Source organism: Moschus berezovskii, chromosome 2, assembly GCF_049115385.1.
Source record: "Moschus berezovskii isolate FMDL1 chromosome 2, NW_MosBer_1.0, whole genome shotgun sequence".
NCBI lineage: Eukaryota > Metazoa > Chordata > Mammalia > Artiodactyla > Moschidae > Moschus > Moschus berezovskii.
In genome coordinates this window covers 134,804,876-134,826,457 of record NC_142461.1, presented here as the reverse complement: position 1 = coordinate 134,826,457, position 21,582 = coordinate 134,804,876, and the positions used below count along the sequence as shown (strand labels likewise).

Sequence of the window (21,582 nt, the reverse complement as noted above, 5' to 3'; positions counted from 1 at the left end):
TGCGGTGGCCGGCTGCGGTGTTCGGGGGTCTTGCGGCCCGCGGCGGCGGCGGCGGCGACGACAACGACTGCCGGGAGGCCGGGCGCTCCCAGCCGCGGAGTGTCGCTCCCGCCCCTTCTCCGGCCTCGGCGGCGCCCGGCCCGCGGCTTCCTCCTTTTCTGCCCAGCGTCCCGCGGGCCTCAGGGCCGCGGCGGCGAGAAGGAACGAGCGCCGCCGAGAGGCCCCGGCCGGCCGCCGCGGTCCACGAGCCCGCCGCTGCGCCCGGCGCGGGCTCCATGTGAAGGAGGCCGGGCCTGGCCCCCGGCCCGCGCCCGACTCCTCGTGCGCCCCTCGGGTCCCCGGGGGCCCGCAGCCTCCCTCGACCGGGGGGCGCAGTGACAGGCCGCGCGGGGGCGGAGGGGTGGGTCTGCGGCTCCCTACGTCCCCGCGGAGCGGCGGGTAAGTGCGTGCGTGCGTGCGTGTGTGTGTGTGAGCGCGCGCCCGCGCAGATGTGTGGCGGTGGGGGTGGGGGTGGGGTGGGGGTGGGGGAGCGGGGAGGGGGCCGTCACCGCTCTGGGCGCAGCCCCTGGGGCGGAGCTTTCGCTAGGTTGCTGCCCCGCTTGGGGTGGGCGGACCGTGGGTCCCTTGCATCGTGTCCTGGAGTCCAGGTCCGAGCGAAGTAGACCCCTGGGCGGTGGAGCTGTCAAGACGCGTACTCCGCGGGGCCTTTGGAAGGAAGCTTGCGCCTGGTCCTTGGCAGAGGCAGAACTGTTACATGCAGGAAGCGGGAAAGTGCTTGTCTTTGCCCCGCTGTATCGTCGTGCACTAGTGGTTAGGGTTGATGCCCTTTTCTCTTTATGGACCGTTGAGCGAGCACTTGTTACGCCCCCGGTAGTTACCGTGCACTGTCTCACCTCACCTTCGAAGCCCAGCGAGGTGATACTGTCTCTCCATTTTACGGTTGAAAACATCGAGGCTCAGATTCTGGAACTTGTCCAAGGTCACGCAGCTTTGTAATCTGGGAAAGCCTTGGTTCGAATACGATGTCTTTTCTGTAGAAGTGTGTTTCTCTATTTCAGATCTTGCGAAAATAAATATGTGAGGAAGATGAGAAAACCTGAAGTTTTTTCTTGGGAGTAAAATCTAAATATTTCCATAAGTAGATCGTGCTTATGTGCCCCTATTTTAGGTTGTTCAATGTGTTTTGCTGCAGCCTAGCCAAATGATTTTCTTGCTGCTTTTTCAAAAAAAAAAATTACTTTTAAAAGGTGACTCCATGCACCTTTACCTTTTTCTTTTTTTGCGGTGGAACTGACCGAACAGAAAATATTTTCCCTGTTATCAAAAAGAAGAAATAGATTTAGTTAAACTCCGTATTTCTTGAAAAGTTAACAATTTGTGCAATTTATTCTTGATGCATACAGGGAACTCACAGTTGGGTTATTTGCTTGAGATTTCCTTATTGCAAAATTTGTTTCTGGATTATGTGGCAGTGACAACATGCTTACTAATTTGTGCATTAACTTGTGCAATATCTCTGAGTGGAGTGCCAGAATTTAATGTGTAGAGTGTTGTAAAAAGTTATATTTTAATGATGTGATTGTTTTCTTTCATATGTATGTAGCAAACTAATGAGTATAAACTAACTGAAATTCTCATTTTAGCATTGACCTATACTCTGTTTCTTTGATTATGATTAGAGTAAAGCTGGAGAGCCTTTCGGAGAAGGCAAAGGCAAGCCACTCCAGTACTCTTGCCTAGAAAATCCCATGGACGGAGGAGCCTGGTAGGCTGCAGTCCATGGGGTCGCTACAAGTCAGACATGACTGAGCAACTTCCCTTTCACTTTTCACTTTCACACATTGGAGAAGGAAATGGCAGCCCACTCCAGTGTTCTTGCCTGGAGAATCCCAGGGACGGGGGAGCCTGGTGGGCTGCTGTCTATGGGGTCACACAGAGTCGGACACGACTGAAGTGACTTAGCAGCAGTAGCAGCAGAGAGCCTTTACATTTCTCTTTGCAGAAGAAAGTGTTGATAAAGTTCTCTTGAGTAACTTAAGTTTCATGCATAGTTGTAAATGTTTAAGAAATCTATTGATGCCCCAAATTGTAGTATTTTATAATTTCTTTTACTGTATTACTAGGTTTAAGAAAATTTGTAGTTGAATGTCTTTGTAATGTCTGTAGAGAAAAGGTTGAATTACAGAGTTAAGAAGTGGCTGGTTCACAGATTAATTTGTTGTTTGCTTAAAATATAAACGTGTGTTGAGTCTTGTTGAATGTAATATCATTATAGAGTGGTTATCTAGTCATGCTCTCCATGAATCTCTCTTGAAAGAAATACCTATTAAAGATTTATTGTAAATAATTTGATGATTACATTGTAGATTCAGTTTTTTAAGTGTTTTAATTGGAACTTTCATCCCTTGTTTACCTTATTGCTACCAGAGGGGTAAACTATATTTAATAGATGCTGTATTAAAATGGAATTGTGTTGGTTCTAGACAAGTCCCACAGCTTTAGTATCAGATTGATTTTATTTTTTTCCTTGTAGATTGGAGCTCTCTAAGCTCCCTCCCCCCTGACCCCCAACCCAGCCCCAACTTTTCATTGTGAAACAGTTTTACGAACACAGGAATTTGGTGATATCAAACACCCATATGGTGATCCTGTAGATTCACTTGTTGGCATCTTGCCCTAATGTGTACATTATTTTTGGCTGTGCGTGCCTGTGTGCTCAGTCACTCAGTCATGTCGCACTCTTTGTGACCCCATGGACTGTAGTCCGCCAGGCTCTGTCCATGGGATTTTCCAGGCAAGGATATTGGAATCGGGTACCATTTCCTCCTTCAGGGGATCTTCCCAACCCAGGGACTGAATCTCCTGCGTGTCTCCTGCGTTGGCGGGCAGCTTCTTTACTACTGCTATACCATTTGAAAACTAAACTGTGGACACTATGACACTTTACCCCTAAATATGCCAACTTGCATTTCCAAAGATAAGGACATTTTCTTACATAGCCAAAATATCATTATTGTTAACTTTGTAATTAATAGTTTCTTATTGTTAATTTCTTAATGTAGTCTAGTATACATCCATGTTTTAAATCTCCCCATTTGTGCTGGAAAGATCTTTTATGGCTTTTTATACTTAATCCCACCAAACCAGGATCCCATCAAGGTTTATTCACTACATTTGGTTAAGTCTCTTTGATCTCTTCTAATCTAAAACAATATCACCTCTCTATTTTATTTATTTATTTTTTTATCTTTTGGCCATGCCACACAGTATGTGGGATCTTAGTTTCCCAACCAGGGATTGAACCTGTGACCCTGCTGTGGAAGCACAGAGTTTTAACCACTGGATGCCTTGGAAGTCCCATCATCTCTCCATTTTAGGATTTTTTTTTTTTTTAATAAAAGAGATCAAGCCAGTTATCTTATAAAACAAGTCACATTCTGGATTTGTCTGGTTTTTTTTTTCCCTCATGGTGTCATTTAGCATGTTCCTCTTTGCCTCCTACATTAGCTAACTGTAAGCTAGATTTAAAGAATCGTTAGTTTCAGGTTAAATATTTTGGGCAAGAATAACTACTGAGTGTTGCTGTGTACTTTATATTGCTTCCCATTAGGGGTCATATATTGTTAAGTCCTATTATTTGTGATTCTGAGTTTGATCACTTGGTTATGGGGGTTGTTGTTCAGTTGCTAAGTCATGTCTTTGCAACCCCATGGACTGCAGCACGCCAGGCTTCCCTGTCTTTCACTGTTTTCAAGTTTGCTCAAACTCATGTCCATTGAGTCAGTGATGCCATCCAACCATCTCATCCTCTGTTGCCCCCTTCTCCTGCTGCCCTCAGTCTTTCCCAGCATCAGGGTCTTTTCCAGTGAGTCAGCTCTTCCCATTAGGTGGCCAAAGTATTGGAGTTTCAGCTTCAGCATCAGTCCTTGCAGTGAATATTCAGGGCTGATTTCCTTTAGGATTTACTGGTTTGCTCTCCTTGCTGTCCAAGGGACTCTCAAGAGTCTTCTGCAGCACCACAGTTTGAAAGCATCAGTTCTTAGGCACTGAACCTTCTTTATGGTTTAGCTCTCACATCCCTGCATGATTACTGGAAAGACCATAGCTTTGACTAGATGGACCTTTGTCAGCAAAGTGATGTCTCTGCTTTTTGATATGCTGTCTAGGTTTGTCATAGCTTTCCTTCCAAGGAGCAAGCATCTTTTAATTTTGTGGCTGCAGTCACTCTCTGCAGCCAAAATAAAATCTGCCACTGTTTCCACTTTTTTCCGTCTGTTTGCCATGAAGTGATGGGACCGGCTGCCATGATCTTAGTTTTCTGAGTGTTGAGTTTTAAACCCGCTCTTTCACTCTCCGCTTTCAGTCAGTTCAGTTGTGTCTGACTCTTTGTGACCCCGTGGACTGCAGCACACCAAGCTTCTCTGTCCATCACCAACTCCTGGAGTTTACTCAAACTCATAGCCATCAAGTTGGTGATGCCATCCAACCATCTCATGCCTGCCGTCCCCTTCTCCTGCCTCAGTCTTTCCCAGCATCAGGGTCTTTTCTGGCAAGCAGTTCTTTGCATCAGGTGGCCAAAGTATTGGAGCTTCAGCTTTAGCTCTCTTCTCTAGGTGAGGTATATTTTCCCCACTGCAATTGGCATGTGTTCTCCAGTAATCTTTCAGCTTTCAGTAGATAGTAATATCTATTGCTGCATCTGTTGGCAAGCTAACTTTTGAATTTCAATGTTAACAATCTTTTGTTAGTCTTTAGACAGCAACAGAATCGCAGGAATTGTAAAAATGTTCTATGCAGCTGTATTAATCGGGTTCTGATTTTGCAGCTGTATTAATCAAGTTCTGATTTGGGGGATTTTTAAATATTTTTAATAATGAATTCAAGGTTATCGCCAGTTATGAATAAAAAGAGACCTGACTTGAGAGAACAGAGGACAATTCAGTTCCTGTCTGTTCCTGTACTCTCTCAAGGAGTGTATGTGTGTGTGTTTAGACTGTACGGTGGGGCTTGTGTGGCTTGGGAGACCTTAGTCCTCACTGAACCTCGGTCCTTGGCAGTAAAATCGAGGAGTCCCTATCACTGCACCATCCGGGAATTCCCTCAAATAATATGTTTCTTTTAAGTCTTAGCCAATACTTGTTGCTCAGGAATAGCTGAAATATAATAAAAAATATTTTGAGAAAACTGTTTTCTGGTGTCATGCAATGGATTGAGAATCAGAAGGTCTAAACCCTAGGGCTAATTCAACTGTTCTGTGGAGTTCAAGGATTATAAACTTTTTAACTTCACTCTGTATTCTCATGTCATAGTGATTGTTAGTAAACGTGTTCGTAAACATGTCAGGAGGATAGGAATAGACTCTTTGGTGTTCTTCCCGTAACAGCCCACCACGTTTCTCGTAAGTGCTCAGGAGTGTTATGCTTGAGATTCATAGTACTATAAATTTAAAAAGCACTCTGTAGTTTATAAACTTTGGAAGTTTTTTCTAGAGGTAATTTTCCCCCATTTGTATAGTCAGTCCATTTAGTATGGACTTTAATAAATTAATAGTGACAAATTAAAAGAATAGGTTAAGATATGATTTTGTCAGCATTCTTTCGATGATTCCCACATTGTGTCTGCTCGGCACCACTGCCTCAGGCAAGATGCATCTTGAGCTCTGCACTCACCTCCGCCACCCTCTGACTGCACGGCCCGGTGGTTCTCTGTGTCTTCCACCGAGCAGTCAGCTCTTCAAGCACAGAGGCAGTGCTTTGTTGATTTTGGTGCCCCAACATCTAGCACAGTGCTGCTGCTGCTAAGTCACTTCAGTCGTGTCCGACTCTGTGTGACCCCATAGACGGAAGCCGACCAGGCTCCCCCTCCCCTGGGACTCTCCAGGCAAGAACACTGGAGTGGGTTGCCATTTCCTTCTCCAATGTGTGAAGTTAAGTCGCTCAGTCGTGTCCGACCCTTAGCGACCCCACGGACTGCAGCCTACCAGTCTCCTCCATCCATGGGATTTTCTAGGCAAGAGTACTGGAGTGGCTTGCCATTGCCTTCTCTGATCTAGCACAATACCTGTTGCCAAATGTTTATTAAATGGATAGGTAATTGACAGGAGACCTCCGTTTACAGTGTTCTCAGATTCTTAAAAGATGGTAGCTACATGAATTGAACAGGATGGGGAAGTTCAGTAACATGTTTCTGTATCCTCAGAGAAAATCAAGTATTTGTGAACAGCTCTACCACAAAGAAAAGTTTCTGAAAATTATTAATAGGAATCAGTGGGAGAATGTGAGATAATATTTCTTGTTTTTGTAAGTCTTTGAGAACAGATCTGCAGTGTAAGGCGAAATAAATTTTCAATTGTTTCTGTGCTATTTAGTAATAGTTATATGCTCCTAGTACTCTTGCCTAGAAAACCCCATGGATGGAGGAGCCTGGTAGGCTGCAGTCCGTGGGGTGGGTCGCTAAGGGTCGGACACGACTGAGTGACTTCACTTTCACTTTTCACTTTCACACATTGGAGAAGGAAATGGCAACCCACTCCAGTGTTCTTGCCTGGAGAATCCCAGGGAAGGGGGAGCCTGTTGGGCTTCCGTCTATGGGGTCACACAGAGTCGGACATGACTAAAGTGACTTAGCAGCAGTAGCAGCAGCATATGCTCCCAATTCATATTGTAGTTTACGTTTGTGACTTGAAGATGTTTCATTATCATCATTATTGTTTGATAAGTTTGTCGTTACCCTAAGTTTGACTGACTTAGCTACATTTTAATGGTATTTATGGAGTTTTGAACTGTGGTGCTGGAGAAGACTCTTGAGAGTCCCTTGGACTGCAGGGAGATCCAACCAGTCCATTCTAAAGGAGATCAGTCCTGGTTGTTCATTGGAAGGACTGATGCTAAAGCTGAAACTCCAATACTTTGGCCACCTCATGCAACGAGTTGACTCACTGGAAAAGACTCTGATGCTGGGAAGGATTGGGGGCAGGAAGAGAAGGGGATGACAGAGAATGAGATGGCTGGATGGTATCACCAACTCGATGGACATGAGTTTGAGTGAACTCCGGGAGTTGGTGATGGACAGGGAGGCCTGGCGTGCTGTGATTCATGGGGTTGCAAAGAGTCGGACACGACTGAGCGACTAAACTGAACTGAATTGATGGAGTTTTAACTCAAAATAGTTTGTTCTTTTGTTTTAATATGAAAGAAACGAGACCAATGTTCTCTAAATTTGTGGAGAGATTAATATCATGATTTATATGATTGCTTTAATGCATTTTAAAATCAGTTTAGGAATTTTTAGACTTGTTGACTGCTTTGTAAAATTAGTAATAGTTATTATATGGTATGACATAATGTATAAAAACAGTATGTCAAAGAACATTTACAAACTTTCTTCTTTGGTCAGATATTATAAGGAAATGATAAGGAAATGAAAGAAGTAGAAGGTAGCTAGCTCAGCCTTAGTGTTGAAGATCTACTTTGAGAGATGGTGAATCATTAGTCATCCAGTCTGTTAGCAGTACCTGACTGCATTCGGTTGACTTCACCCCCAGACCACCATATACCTTCGTTATAAATCTTTCCCCAAGATTTGAGAAAGAGTAGATTAATTTTGTGTTCTGAAATCGTGTAATGTGTGTTACAAAGCTTCTCAAAGTTTTGTCCCATAGTTATGGACTGTTGCATACTGCCTTAGGGTTAGAAGGTTTACTCAGGGATGTACCTGTAGTTTCTTGCCTAGAATGTTCCTGAAGTGAATACACAGATTGCAAACTGTATTTCATACTGTTTGTTGAACACTGATAGTAGGTAGAAAGCCTGAATTCAGTCTTGAATCTGCCATTAGAAGTTGTGACAAAGTGACTTCAGTAATATTTTAAAAAACATTATCTTAGCATGTAGCAGGTACACGCAGGTCTTTGCTGTGCCATGTGAGATCTCTTTGTAGCACATGGACTCTCAGTTGTGGTCCATGGGCTCAGCACTTGCAGTGCTTCGGCTTCATTGCTCCACACCATGTGGGATCTTAGTCCCCAAACCAGGAATCCAGACTGCACCCCCTGCATTGCGAGGTGGATTCTTAACCAGTGGGCCACCAGGGAAGTCCCTAGATCAACTTTTCTGAACTTGAAAAAGTTGCCCTAGTTGATTTCTTTTTTTAAAAAGATTTATTTATTTTTTTGGCTATGGTGGGTCTTTTTTGCTGCATGGGGACTACTTTTTATTCCAGTACCTGGGCTGCTGCTTGTAGTGGTTTCTCTTGTTGTGGAGCACAGCCTTGAGGTGCGTGGGCTCAGTAGTCGCAGCTCCCGGGCTCCAGCGCTCAGGCGCAGTAGTTGTGTGCACAGGCTTAGTCGCTCGGCAGCACACGGGATCTTCCCCAACCAGGTATCGAATTGATGTCCTTTGCATCACCAGGTGGATTCTTAAACACTGAACCACCAGGGAAGACCCCCCGCCGCCACCTAGTTGATTTCTTAAGGACCAATCTAATCTATGATTCTGTGAGATCCACAGCATCACAGAAAATAGTAGAGTCAAAAGAGATTCATGTTTTCTTACTTAGGAGATTGTTAAGATGACAACTGTCCAGGGAAGATTTGTTACAGGGCAGCATTTAGAAGATAAATCTGTTTAAATGTGATTAATTTGTCAGAATGACATCTTTTATTTAAAGATACTTTATAGCCAGGTAGCTTGTGTTGAATTGTGATGATCTATAGTAGGTTCGCAGTAAATACTTGTTGAAAGAGTAGATGAATAACTTCAGGACTGATATGATTGAAATCAGAATCACCTGATGATATTTTAGTGGTAAAAATCCAAGATAGTAACCATTGAATTCTAGAAAAGAACTAAATTATTCTCATTAATGGGCACCCAAGACTAGTGAAATACCTTTTTGGAAATACTTTAGCCAAAAGTGAGGGAAGATCTTTTTGGAAAAGAAAAAAAAAGAAGTATTGGAAAATTTTTACATGCAGTCTTATACCCGTTGGAAATTTTTAAGTAATTTTATGGATGTACTGGATAAACCCCAAATGATTACATTAAAAAAAAAATCTTACTTCCCAATGGAAAACACATTTTGGGAAAACCATACATCAGCAAAAAAATTTACAATATATTTATTTATTTTTGCGAGGCTGTGTGGGATCTTAGTTCCCTAACAAGGGATTGAACCCGTGCCCCCTGCATTGGGAATGTGGAGTCTTAACCATTAGACCACAGGGAAGTCCCAGCAAATTTTTTTTTTCTCAGAATCTTTCTGCTTCTTTATTCTTCCTTTCTTCCATCGTCACATCTCTAACCAAAGCAGAGAAGTACATTAAGTGTTCTTAGCTTATTTTGTTCTTAGGTAATAAATTGGTATTGACATTTGTTAAACTAGAGCTTCCCTTGTGGCTCAGATGTTAAACAAACTGCCTGCAATGCTGGAGACCTGGGTTCAATCCCTGGGTCAGGAAGATCCCCTGGAGAAGGGATTGGCAACCCACTCCAGTAGTCTTGCCTGGAGAATTCCATGGACAGAGGAACCTGGTGTGCTGCAGTTCGTGGGGTCACACAGAGTTGAACATGACTGAGCAACTAACACTTTTGTAAGTCTGATACCCATTCTAGTGTTTTCTTTCATATAAATCTTGCTCTTTTGCAAATGGGAGGATGAAGTTTGGATGATATGGCTTCATAGAATGAGGGCTCTTCATCCTGTTTTCAAAGATTGGCAGCTCAGAACTGATAAAGGAAGGCTTGATTGGAGATTATGAAAGGACTAAGTGGCTTAGATTTGGTTATGCAGGAAGATCTCTAAAGGGAAAGTTGCAGAGATCTTGGCCAGTAGGTGGTGGGGAGGCTTGAGTAGTTGCATGAGTTAGGGTTCAGTCACAGAGGAAGAACAAACTGCTGTGGTATTATGGAATTAAGGAATTTATGAAAGGTAGAAAACCTTATGGAGTTGTGGGAGAAGCTTGGAAACCAAAAGTTTGTAAGGGGGAATTGGCAGATCAGAGAAGTCACTCATCAGCCTTCCTGAAGCAGTGTTGCAGTGGACAAGTCAGAGTTTGCAGGTGAATCTGAGAAGCTAGTTATGCCCAGCTACTGAAGTGTGGGACCACACAGTAGAGTTGGTGGAAAGTATAGAAAGCTGTTGTCTCTACATAGCTACCTCTTCTGTGGTCTTCAGTCAAGCTTTTGATGGTGGGCCTGAGGTTGCTGCTTGGTTGGCAGGGTTGACAATAAGAAAGAGCTACATGCAATACAGGGGAGAACAGAGACACAGTGAAATACTCTGTCAACTCTACATCCATGTAACCATAATCTTCAGAGAGTAATTTCCCTCTTTGACCATCTCTAACCAGGAACCTGGTGGGAAGAGGATTCTGGAAATGTAGTTTGAACTTAAAAGTTGTTATGGTACAAGCTCACAGAGGGTGAGAGTGGAGAGTGGGTGGGAAATCACAGTGAGGGCTGTGCTCATTGTGGCAGTCCACAGTGATGTTTCATCTTCTGTGAGAGAGCAGTTTCTTTAAAAGCTCCAAGCCTTTCTCTTCCTGTGAGATGGGAAGATAATACCTACATCAGGGATTATTGTGAGGATTAAATGAAGTATTTTGTATTTAGCAGACTATCAGCACAGTATGAAATAATAGAAATAATAGTTTTTATTATTGGTAGTAATTGTGGTAGTAAAGAGGACAGATTGAGAAATAGGAAGGGTGTATTTTGAAAGGGGAGAAGTAGAGAAGATGAATGGAGATAAAAGTGAAGTCGAAGACATAGTTCCTATAATTGAGAATGCAATAATCAAGCTGCAGAGGACACATGTAAGCATATAGCAAGGTTGGGAAGTTGTTAAATAAGATAATATCCTTTAAGACAAATGGTTCTGCCATGATGAGTGGAGAGACCGCAAATGCTGTCATTCCAGTGTGCTCATGCTCCGTCGTTGACTCACGTTCAACTCTTTGTGACCCTGGAGACTATAGCCCACTAGGCTCCTCTGTCTGTGGGATTTTCCAGGCAAGAAAACTGGAGTAGGTTGCCATTTCCTTCTCCAGGGTGTAGTTAAGGTTAAAAGTGGTAATGTAAAAATTCCACTGTCAGTCCTCAGAGGTTATTTTTCACTTCTTATCATTTAGAAAGATGGACAGATGAAGGGAGTAGGGAAGGCTGAAACTGGGTCCTTGTTTAGACAGGAAGGAAAGGAGGAAACGTTTCAGATAGCAGAAACAGGAGGAGGCGTCGTCAAGGCATGCAGCACCTCATTAAGACGAGTCGGTACCTACTGACTCCTGTCTTCGCTTTTGATAGCCTGTTTGTAGTTTCTTGATTTTGAAGGTTTTCTTATGCTTGTGTCACTGCAAGCAGTCAGTACCCAGTAATTGTGTAGCACCTAATGATGCTTATTGTACAACAAAGCCTGAGTTTTTCCCAACTGTAAACCCCTAGAATTAGGTGTCTCCCTCCTCATCCATAATCTATAGCATGGCGTTTTCTCTTCATACTCAGTAGATTCATCACGTTATTTACTTTTAGTGATTTCCCTTGCTTACAGTATGAAATGATGAAGGTTGATAACAGGAGAGATTACGTTTAAAAAAAATAAATAATAAAGAAAAAAAGCAAAGCTTAAAAGAAGCAGCAGCTCTAATTTGTTTCTTTGTGAGTCTCAGGGCTCCTTAAGTGTTCTCCTGTTTTGGCTTTTCAAATCCAGCCTAAGTTAAAATGATGAGGTGTGGTAGATGCTGTTACACATACAGTTCCCAAAGACTCCAGTACGGTAAAATCCAAAAGGAAGCAAAACTAAAAGAAGATAAAACAGGAGAGTTGGCTTTGATCCCTGGGTTGGAAAGATCCCTTGGAGAAGGAAATGGCAACCCATTCCAGTATTCTTGCCTGGAGAATTCCATGGAGCAAACACCCTCTTCTAAGAACGCAAGAGAAGACTCTGCACATGGATATCACCAAATGGTCAACACCAAAATCAACATCGATTGATTATATTCTTTGCAGCCAAAGGTGGAGAAGCTCTATACAGTCAGCAAAAACAAGACCAGTAGCTGACTGTGGCTCAGATCATGACCCCTTATTGCCAAGTTCAGATTTAAACTGAAGAAAGTAGGGAAAACCACTAGACCATTCAGGTATGATCTAAATCAAATCCCTTACGGTTATACAGTGAAAGTGAGAAATAGATTTAAGGGACTAGATCTGTTCGTGACATTGTACAGGAGACAGGGATCAAGACCATCCCCAAGAAAAAGAAATGCAAAAAGCAAAATGGCTGTCTGAGGAGGCCTTACAAATAACTATGAAAAGAAGAGGAGTGAAAAGCAAAGGAGAAAAGGAAAGATATACCCATTTGAATGCAGAGTTCCAAGGAATAGCATGGAGGGATAAGAAAGCCTTCCTCAGTGATCAGTGCAAAGAAATAGAGGAAAACAATAGAATGGGAAAGATGAGAGATCTCTTCAGGAAAATTAGAGATACTAAGGGAATGTTTCATGCAAAGGACATGATAAAAAGGACATGTAGGCTCAATAAAGGACAGAAATGGTATGGACCTAACAGAAGCAGAAGATATTAAGAAGAGGTGGCAAGAATACACAGAAGAACTATACAAAAAAGATCTTCGTGACCCAGATAATCACGACGGTGTGATTACTCACTAGAGCCAGACATCCTGGAATGTGAAGTCAAGTGGGGCTTAGGAAGCATCACTACGAACAAAGCTAGTGGAGTTGCTGGAATTCCAGCTGAGCTGTTTCAAATCCTAAAAGATGATGCTATGAAAGTGCTGCACTCAATATGTCAGCAAATTTGGAAAGCTCACCAGTGGCCACAGGACTGGAAAAGGTCAGTTTTCATTCCAATCCCAAGGAAAGGCAATGCCAAAGAATGCTCAAACTACCGCACAATTGCACTCATCTCACACGCTAGTAAAGTCATGCTCAAAATTCTCCAAGCCAAGCTTCAACAATACATGAACCGCGAACTTCCAGATGTTCAAGCTGGTTTTAGAAAAGGCAGAGGAACCAGAGGTCAAATTGCCAATATCCGCTGGATCATCGAAAGAGCAAGAGTTCCGGAAAAACATCTATTTCTGCTTTATTGACTATGCCAAAGCCTTTGACTGTGTGGATCACCACAAATTGTGGAAAATTCTTAAAGAGATGGAAATAATTAGACCATCTGACCTGCCTCTTGAGAAATCTGTATGTAGGTCAGGAAGCAGCAGTTAGAACTGGACATGGAACAGCAGACTGGTTCCAAATAGGAAAAGGAGTATGTCAAGGCTGTATATTGTCACCCTGCTTATTTAACTTATATGCAGAGTACATCATGAGAAGACGCTGGGCTGGATGAAGCACACGCTGGAATCAAGATTGCCGGGAGAAATATCAATAATCTCAGATGTTCAGATGACACCACCCTTAGGCAGAAAGTGAAGAAGAACTAAAAAGCCTCTTGATGAAAGTGAAAGAGGAGAGTGAAAAAGTTGGCTTAAAACTCAACATTCAGAAAACAAAGATCATGGCATCTGGTCCCATCACTTCATGGGAAATAGATGGGGAAACAGTGGAAACAGTGGCAGACTTTATTTTCTTGGGCTCCAGAATCACTGCAGATGGTGACTGCAGCCATGAAATTAAAAGATGCTTACTCCTTGGAAGAAAAGTTATGACTAACCTAGACAGCGTATTAAAAAGCAGAGACATTACTTGGCCAACAAAGGTCCATCTAGTCAAGGCTATGGTTTTTCCAGTAGTCACATGTGGATGTGAGAATTGGACTATAAAGAAAGCTGAGGGCCAAAGAATTGATGCTTTTGCACTGTGGTGTCAGGGAAGACTCTTGAGAGTCCCTTGGACTGCAAGGAGATCCAACCAGTCTGTTCTAAAGGAGATGTTTTGGCTGTTCATTGGAAGGACTGATGTTGAAGCTGAAACTCCAATACTTTGCCCACCTGATGTGAAGAGCTGACTCATGTGAAAAGACCCTGATGCTGGGAAAGATTGAAGGTGGGAGGAGAAGGGGACAACAGAGGTTGAGATGGTTGGATGGCATCACCAACTCGCTTGACATGAATTTCAGTAAAGTCTGGGAGTTGGTGATGGACAGGGAGGCCTGTCGTGCTGCAGTCCACGGGGTCAGAAAGAGTTGGACTTGACTGAACGACTGAACTGAACTGATGAGCTACAGTCCACCGGGTTGCCAAGAGTCAGACATGACTGAAGCAACTTTCATACTTGTAGTTTCTGAAGATTGTCCATGTTTGCTCCTACTTGGGCCAGTTGCACACCTCTGGACCATCTGTTTTGGTGAGGGACCACACTGAGCTAATTTGGTGACATTTAGTAATCAAGTGGGTGGTTGGAGGTTGTGTTTGTAGAAGGGATAAGCTTCCAGAAGAAGGCCACTAGAGTGAATCACTTAATTCAGTATATTAATTGATTAATTAGTCTATTCAGTATAGTAATTCTACCTTGTTTTCAAGTTCTTCGAATTAAACATTTTATTTTAATATAATTAATATGCAAGTTAAATTTCTTTTGTTTTTTTTTCACTTTTTCACCAATTTCTTGCTAGCTTTTGTTCTACTGGAATCACTTTCCCTCTTCATGAAGTATATCCTTTATCCGTGGTCTTTTTAAAAATATTTATTGTATTCGGTTGCCTGGGGGTCTTTGTTGCTAGGTTTTCTCTAGTGGTGAGTGGGGGCTTCACTCTAGTTGTGGTGCCCAGGCTTCTCATTGCAGTGGCTTCTCTTCTTGAGGAGAACAGGCTCTAGGTGCAAGGGCTTTAGTAGTTGTGGCATGCAGGCTCAATAGTTATGGTGCATGGACTTAGTAACTGAGGCATGTGGAAGTTTCCTGGACCAGGGAGCGAACCTGGGAAAATTCCCCATGCCTCAGAATAACCAAGTCCATGTCTCAAAACTGTTGAGCCTGGGACCAGGGATCAAACCCAAGGAGGGCATGGAAACCCACTCCAGTATTCCTGCCTGGAGAATCCCCATGGACAGAGGAGCCTGCTGGGCTACAGTCCATGGGATTGCAGAGTTGGACATGACTGAGAGACTAAGCACAACACAGGGATTGAACCCTGCATTGGCTCGTGAATTCTTAACCACTGGACCACCAGGGAAGTCCAAAACCCACGGTCTTTTGTTTGTTTGTTTTTAAACCTTTTATTTTATATTGGAATATAACTGATTAACAGTGTTGTGATAGTTTCAGGTGAACAGTGAAGGGACTTAGTCATTCATATACGTGTATCCATTTCCCCCCCACATCCCCTCCCATCCAGGCTGCCACATACTTGAGCAGAGTTTCAAGACTCATGGTCTTTTAACTGAGATCACACACCAGGTTTTGCCTTAATGAAGCTCAGATCCTTGATGTCTCATCACAGAAAGCAGTCAATGAGAGATGAAGTGATAGGCAAGAAGAGTATTTTATTTATAGAAAAACACACTCCACAGCTTGAAGGCGAGAGTGGCTATGAACTATATCCTGTTGAAGTTCCTAGACTAAGGGTCTGTTGGTGACAAATTAAAATTTTTGTTTGTTGGAAATCCTTAGCTCTTGTTCTTGAAGATATTTTAGTTGTGAATGAAAGTCTAGATTGGCAGTTATTTTTCCCTCAACATTTTGAAGAAATTATTCCATTCTGTTTTCTACTGTATAATCAGACCTAAAAGACTGTACGGATATTTTTTTTTTAAGTATTTTTGTTTTATTTTTGACTCAGAAAATTTTTTTTTTCTTTTAGTATATACTTATTTATTTGACTGCATCAGGTTTTAGTTGCATCATGTGGGCTCCAAAGTGCTGGGGCTTAGTTGCTCCACAGCATGTGGCATCTTAGTTCCTCAACCAGGGATTGAGCCCACATCCCTTGCATGGAGGCGGATTCTTAACTACTGGACCACCAGGGAAGTCCCTGGATGTTTTATTAATAATAATTTTTTATTGTGTTTTTAGAGTATATAATTGACTTTTTAATGGAAATACATTGGTTTTTATTTTTTCTTCTTTTTTAATTTTTAAATTCATTTAATGTTTATTGAAAATCTTAGGAATGTCTTCAGTTCAGTTCAGTTCAGTTGCTCAGTCGTGTCCGACTCTCCGCGACCCCATGAATCACAGCACGCCAGGCCCCCCTGTCCATCACCAACTCCCGGAGTACACTCAAACTCATATCCACAGAGTCGGTGATGCCATCCAGCCATCTCATTCTTCGTCGTCCCCTTCTCCTCCCGCTCCCAACCTTTCCCAGCAGCAGAGTCTTTTCCAGTGAGTCAACTCGTCGCATGAGGTGGCCAAAGTATTGCAGTTTCAGCTTTAGCATCAGTCCCTCCAATGAACATCCAGGATTGATCTCCTTTAGAATGGACTTGTTGGATCTCCTTGCAGTATAAGGGACTCTCAAGAGTCTTCTCCAACACCACAGTTCAAAAGCATCGATTCTTCGGCGATCAGCTTTCTTCACAGTCCAACTCTCACATCCATACATAAGCCTTTAATAAATTTGTTGTTGAGTTTTAATTGTTCGTGTGCACAGTTATTACTAAAATGTTTGACTTCCTTCTGTGTGTTAACACTGAAGATAAATGAATTGGTCATTGTTTGTACAATTAGAGAGCTCCATTCTGATGTGGGAGGGAGACAGACATACCCGGCCTCATAATTTGTTAGGGCTTCCCAGGTGGCTCAATTGGTAAAGAATCTGCCTGCAATGCAGGAGACCTGGGTTCAATCGCTGGGTTGGGAAGATCCCCTGGAGAAGGGAATGACTACCCAAAGGGAATGACTACCCACTTCAGGATTCTGGCCTGGAGAATTCCATGGATAGTCCATGAGGTCACAAAGAGGTGAACACAACTGAGTGACTTTCACTTTCAGTTTTCACCCAGGTGGCTCAGTTCAGTTCAGTTGCTCAGTTACGTCCGACACTTTGTGACCCCATGGACTGTAGTCTACCAGGCTCCTCAGTCCATGGAATTTTCCAGGCAAGAGTACTGGAGTGGGTTGCCGTTTCCTTCTCCAGGGGATCTTCCCAACCCAGGGATCGAACCCAGGTCTTCCGCATTGCGGGCAGGCACTTTACCGTCTGAGCCACCAGGGAAGCCCTGGTACACATAACGTTTCTACAAAACTTGAAAGGGACTTTGGGAATTGATTTGATGAAAACTGGGTAGCTTGGGTTTTGTTTTTTGGTTTGTTTTTGGTTTTGTTGAGTCTTTTGCTGCAAGGGCTTTTCTCTAGTTGTGGTGAGGGGTGTATGCTCTAGTTTTGGTGTGCGAGCTTCTCAATTGCAGTTGCTTTTGTTGTTGAGTAACACGGGCTCTAGGGCATGTGGGCTTCAGTGGTTGTGGCTCCTGGCTTCAGAGCACAGTCTTGAGCATGTGAAATTCTCCTGGATCAGGGATCGAACCCTCGTCTCTGGTACTGTCAGGCGATTCTTCACCACTGAACCACCAGGGAAGCCTGGCCGTAGGGTTTTATGTTGGAGTTCTCAAACGCCAATGTATATATAAGTCAGTATATATTGCCTGGTAATACATACTGACTTAAAGAGTTCTGACTGAGAAGAACTGTATTTCATATTTCTTGGCAGCTTTGCTTCATATCACAAGCAGTTGAAAGTGTTTGACTCCTGCCAGCAAAATGAGTATACTCAACATAATCCTATTTTGACTATAACCCTGGCCATCATTTTACTCTTCCAGTATAGGGTATACTTGTTTGCGTACTTTTTAAGCTTTGGGTCGATTTTAGAATTTTAAAGAGATGTTAATATTTTAGAACTTGGTCTTGTGTTACTTTTTGAATCCAGGAGGTTGGCAGGTGGAGCACATTGGCGCACAGTAGGCGAGGGCTAAGTGCTGGTTGAGCAGCTGAGAGACAGTACCCGGTAGCACGGAAAAGTGCATTGCGAATAAGGCTGTCCTGAGCTCCAGAGCTGAGCTTAGTAAGCAAACTGAGCTCTGATTGGTGATTGAGCGTTCACTGTGCTTTGTTATTTTTCAAAGTGCTTTACAAGTAATATTTCATTTATGCCTTATAATATTCACATAAAATAGGTACAGTTACTGTTCCTGTTTGATAGAGGAGGAATTGGGCACTGAGAGCCATCATTATTGTTATTATCAATGAATTTTGAGGGGTATTTTTGGTAAACTAATTACATTTTTTTTTCTCTGGTACCTGATAGAAATATCAGGGAATGACAAATACTTCTTCATCAGTCTGCAGTAATTTAAGAGTTTTAATAAAAGCCTAAATTTCTTATGAGTGTTGACTGAAGAGTTATCTTGTTCTCCTTTAAGATCCATTTAATAAAATGTAGAAAAGAATTAAGATGTGTAGACATTTAAAGTAAATCCCCCTACATGTATATGTATGGCTGAGGCCCTTTGCTGTCCACCTGAAACTATCACAGCATTGTTAATCAGCTATACTCCAGTACAAATAAAAAAATTTTTAAAAGTTAAAAAAAAAAATCCCCCAATATTCTCAGTATGATTTAAGAACTAAGGAAGAGGGAAAAAAAAACTCATTAGATATCAACTTACTTTTAAGAAACATTTGCATAATTATTACCAAGACGCTACGCCCATTCTCTGCACTTTACAAACATTAACTTGTTTAATCTCCATGGCAATCTGGTGATGATTATAACTATATAATCATTCTAGGAGGCTATATTTTTTGTTGTTACTTTTATAAAATGACTTAAAATGTTTTAGGAACACTTTTAAAGCGCACACTCTTTTTTTTTTGTCTATGCTATGTGGCCTGTGGGATCTTAGTTCCCTGACCAGGGATCAGACCCATACCCCTTGCAGTCCCTAAAATTCTCTTTAAATTTGAATTCTCTATTATTTTGAGTAGATAATCTGCTACAAAGTTCAGAAACGATGAATAGATAAACAATGCAGGTCTGCCTCCCCAGCTACCCAGTTCTTCCTAACTGGAAGTGACCAGTGTAACTAGGGAAATACTCCTTTGAAACTGTCGTTAGAATTTTTGAATACCTGAAATTGGGATGTGTCTGACAAACGATGACAGGTTTTATTTTTTAAAGTCAGAATTCATTTGTAGTCTGGCAAATAAAGGGGCTACTGCTGTGTGTAATATTTTTGCAAATCGAAAGCAAAGGGTGTCCGTAAGGTAGTGAGACTTGTGTAACATAAATTGGCTAAGGCCAGTAGTCCTAGTTGCAGTGCTAGTAGCATTACAGAATAAAGTTTGTAGCTAGATCGAGATAATTGACAGACTACACATTTAAGGTATGTGATTTGGTAAAATCAGACATATGTGTATACATGTGAAACCATAACCTCATCAGGATAGTGACCATATCCACCACCTGCAGAAGCTTCTTCATGCCCTTCTGTAGTCCCATCACTGTCTTGCCTCTTTTTATTGTTCCTCGGCAACCAGCGATCATAAATTAACTGTTCACCTGGTAATGGACATTTGAGTCTCCAGTTTGGGGCTACCATGCAGTAATGCTATGAACATTTGTATACAAGTATGGCTCAGAGGTTAACACGTCTGCCTCCAATGCTGCAGACCTGGGTTTGATCCCTGGGTCGGGAAGATCCCCTGGAGAAGGAAATGGTAACCAGTATTCTTGTCTGGAGAATCCCATGGATGGAGAAGCCTGGTAGGCTACAGTCCACGGGGTCGCAAAGAGTCGGACACAACTGAGCAACGGAACAGAACAGAACATTTGTGTGGACAGTCCATGGGGTCGCAAGGAATCAGATACAACTTAGCAACTGAACAACAGCAGTGAACAGTTTATGTGGACTTATGCTTTCGTTTTTCTCGAGTAAATCTCTAGGAGTGGAATGGGTGGGTCACGAGATTTTGCCAAACTGCTTCATTAAGTGGTTACACCATTGGACAGTTGCCATTCACACCGGCACTGTGAGTGTTCTCATTGCACAGCATCCTTGCCAGCACTGCATGTGGCCATTCTTTTGGAGTCACATTGTGTTTTTTTCACCCTCCCCTCTTTTCCGAAGGTGCAAAGGAAGGAATTTTAGGGGGTTTTTTTGAACAGTTTTAGATTTACAGAAAAATTGAGCATAGAGTTCCCATTTACCCTCTTCCTTGCTCCAAGTTTTCCCTGTTATTAACATTTTGCATTAGTGTGATACATTTGTTACGTTTCATGAGCCTGTATTGATATAGTCTTGTTAACTGAAGTTCATAGTTTACATTAGGGTACACTTTCTGTGGTATTTATTGTATGAGTTCTGACAAATGTTTAATGACATGTATCTACCATTCTTACTGTATCATGTGGAATAGTCTCACTGCCCAAAAAATCTGTGGTCCTCTTATTCATCCCTCCCTCCCTCCCTCCCTGGCTGCCATGCGGCCACAGATCTTTTGATTGTCTCCATAGTTTTGCCTTATCCAGAATGTAGTATGGTTGGAGGCATACAATATATAACTCTTTCACATTGGCTTCTTTCACTTTGTAATATGCATTTAAGTTTCCTTTAAGCTCTTTTTCTTGGCTTGAGAGCTCATTTCCTTTTAGCACTGAGTATTCCATTGCTCAAATGTATCACAGTTTATTTATCCACCAACTTTAAAAAAAATTTTAACTTCCATCACTGTATGAGTGAAAACAGGCTGATTAGATGGGAAGGTATTGGAGATAACTCCAGGCAAGAGAGAGTATCATGCGTTGGAATGGAATGGTAGTAGTGGAGATGTGTATTTAAAGAAAAGCTAACAGGATTTGCTGATCAGCTGGAATGTAGAAAGAAGGAATAAGAACAATCAAGGCTGTCCCAAAATTTTTGTCTTGAACAACTAGAAAACTAGAGAATTTTTTTTTGTGTGTGATAGTACAGACTGGGGACGAATACTAATGTTTATTTTCCCAACTTTGTTAAAAAATTTTTCTTTAGAAATTTTCAAAAGTTGAGGAATTTCTTTTCTTTTCATTTGAGAGTAAATTGGCGGCATGAGGCCCTGTGACTCCAGAGCACTTTGGTTTGTAATTGCTGTTAGCAAGGAAATTTTCTTACATATCTGTAATGCAACCATCCAAATCATGAAGTTAGCATTAATAGAATTAGTATCATCTGGATGGCATCACTGACTCGATGGACATGAGTTTGAGTGAACTCTGGGAGTTGGTGATGGACAGGGAGGCCTGGCGTGCTGTGATTCATGGGTTCGCAAAGAGTCGGACACGACTGAGCGACTGAACTGAACTGAACCCACAGAACCCATTCAAGTTTTGTCAGTGTTTTCAGTAATGTCCATTTTAGCAAAATAATTCAATACCGCCCTAGATTGGGCCGTATTTTGTTTTTAGTGTCTCTTTAGTGTTTTTCGTTCTGGAACAGTTCTTTCATGTTTTGTTTTGTTTTTTTTTCAATTAATTTTTTAATTGAAGGATAATTGCTTCACAGAATTTTGCTGTTTTCTGTCAAACCTCAACATGAATCAGCCACAGGTATACATATGCCCCCTCCCTTTTGAACCTCCCCCCCATCTCCCGCCCCATCCCTCCCCTCTAGGTTGACACAGAGCCCCTGTTTGAGTTCCCTGGG

The 21,582-nt window shown here is 42.2% G+C and overlaps 1 protein-coding gene across 1 annotated transcript in view; it reads left to right on the top strand.

Moving 5' to 3' along the window:
• The first annotated feature begins 366 nt into the window (after window positions 1-366).
• The window catches only part of MAP3K2 (mitogen-activated protein kinase kinase kinase 2), a 99,474-nt gene continuing 78,258 nt past the window's right edge, over window positions 367-21,582 (top strand). The window contains exon 1 of the mRNA XM_055398744.2: window positions 367-438. The gene's annotated coding sequence lies outside the window, so the exon portion shown is untranslated. The remainder of the gene's footprint in view (window positions 439-21,582) is intronic.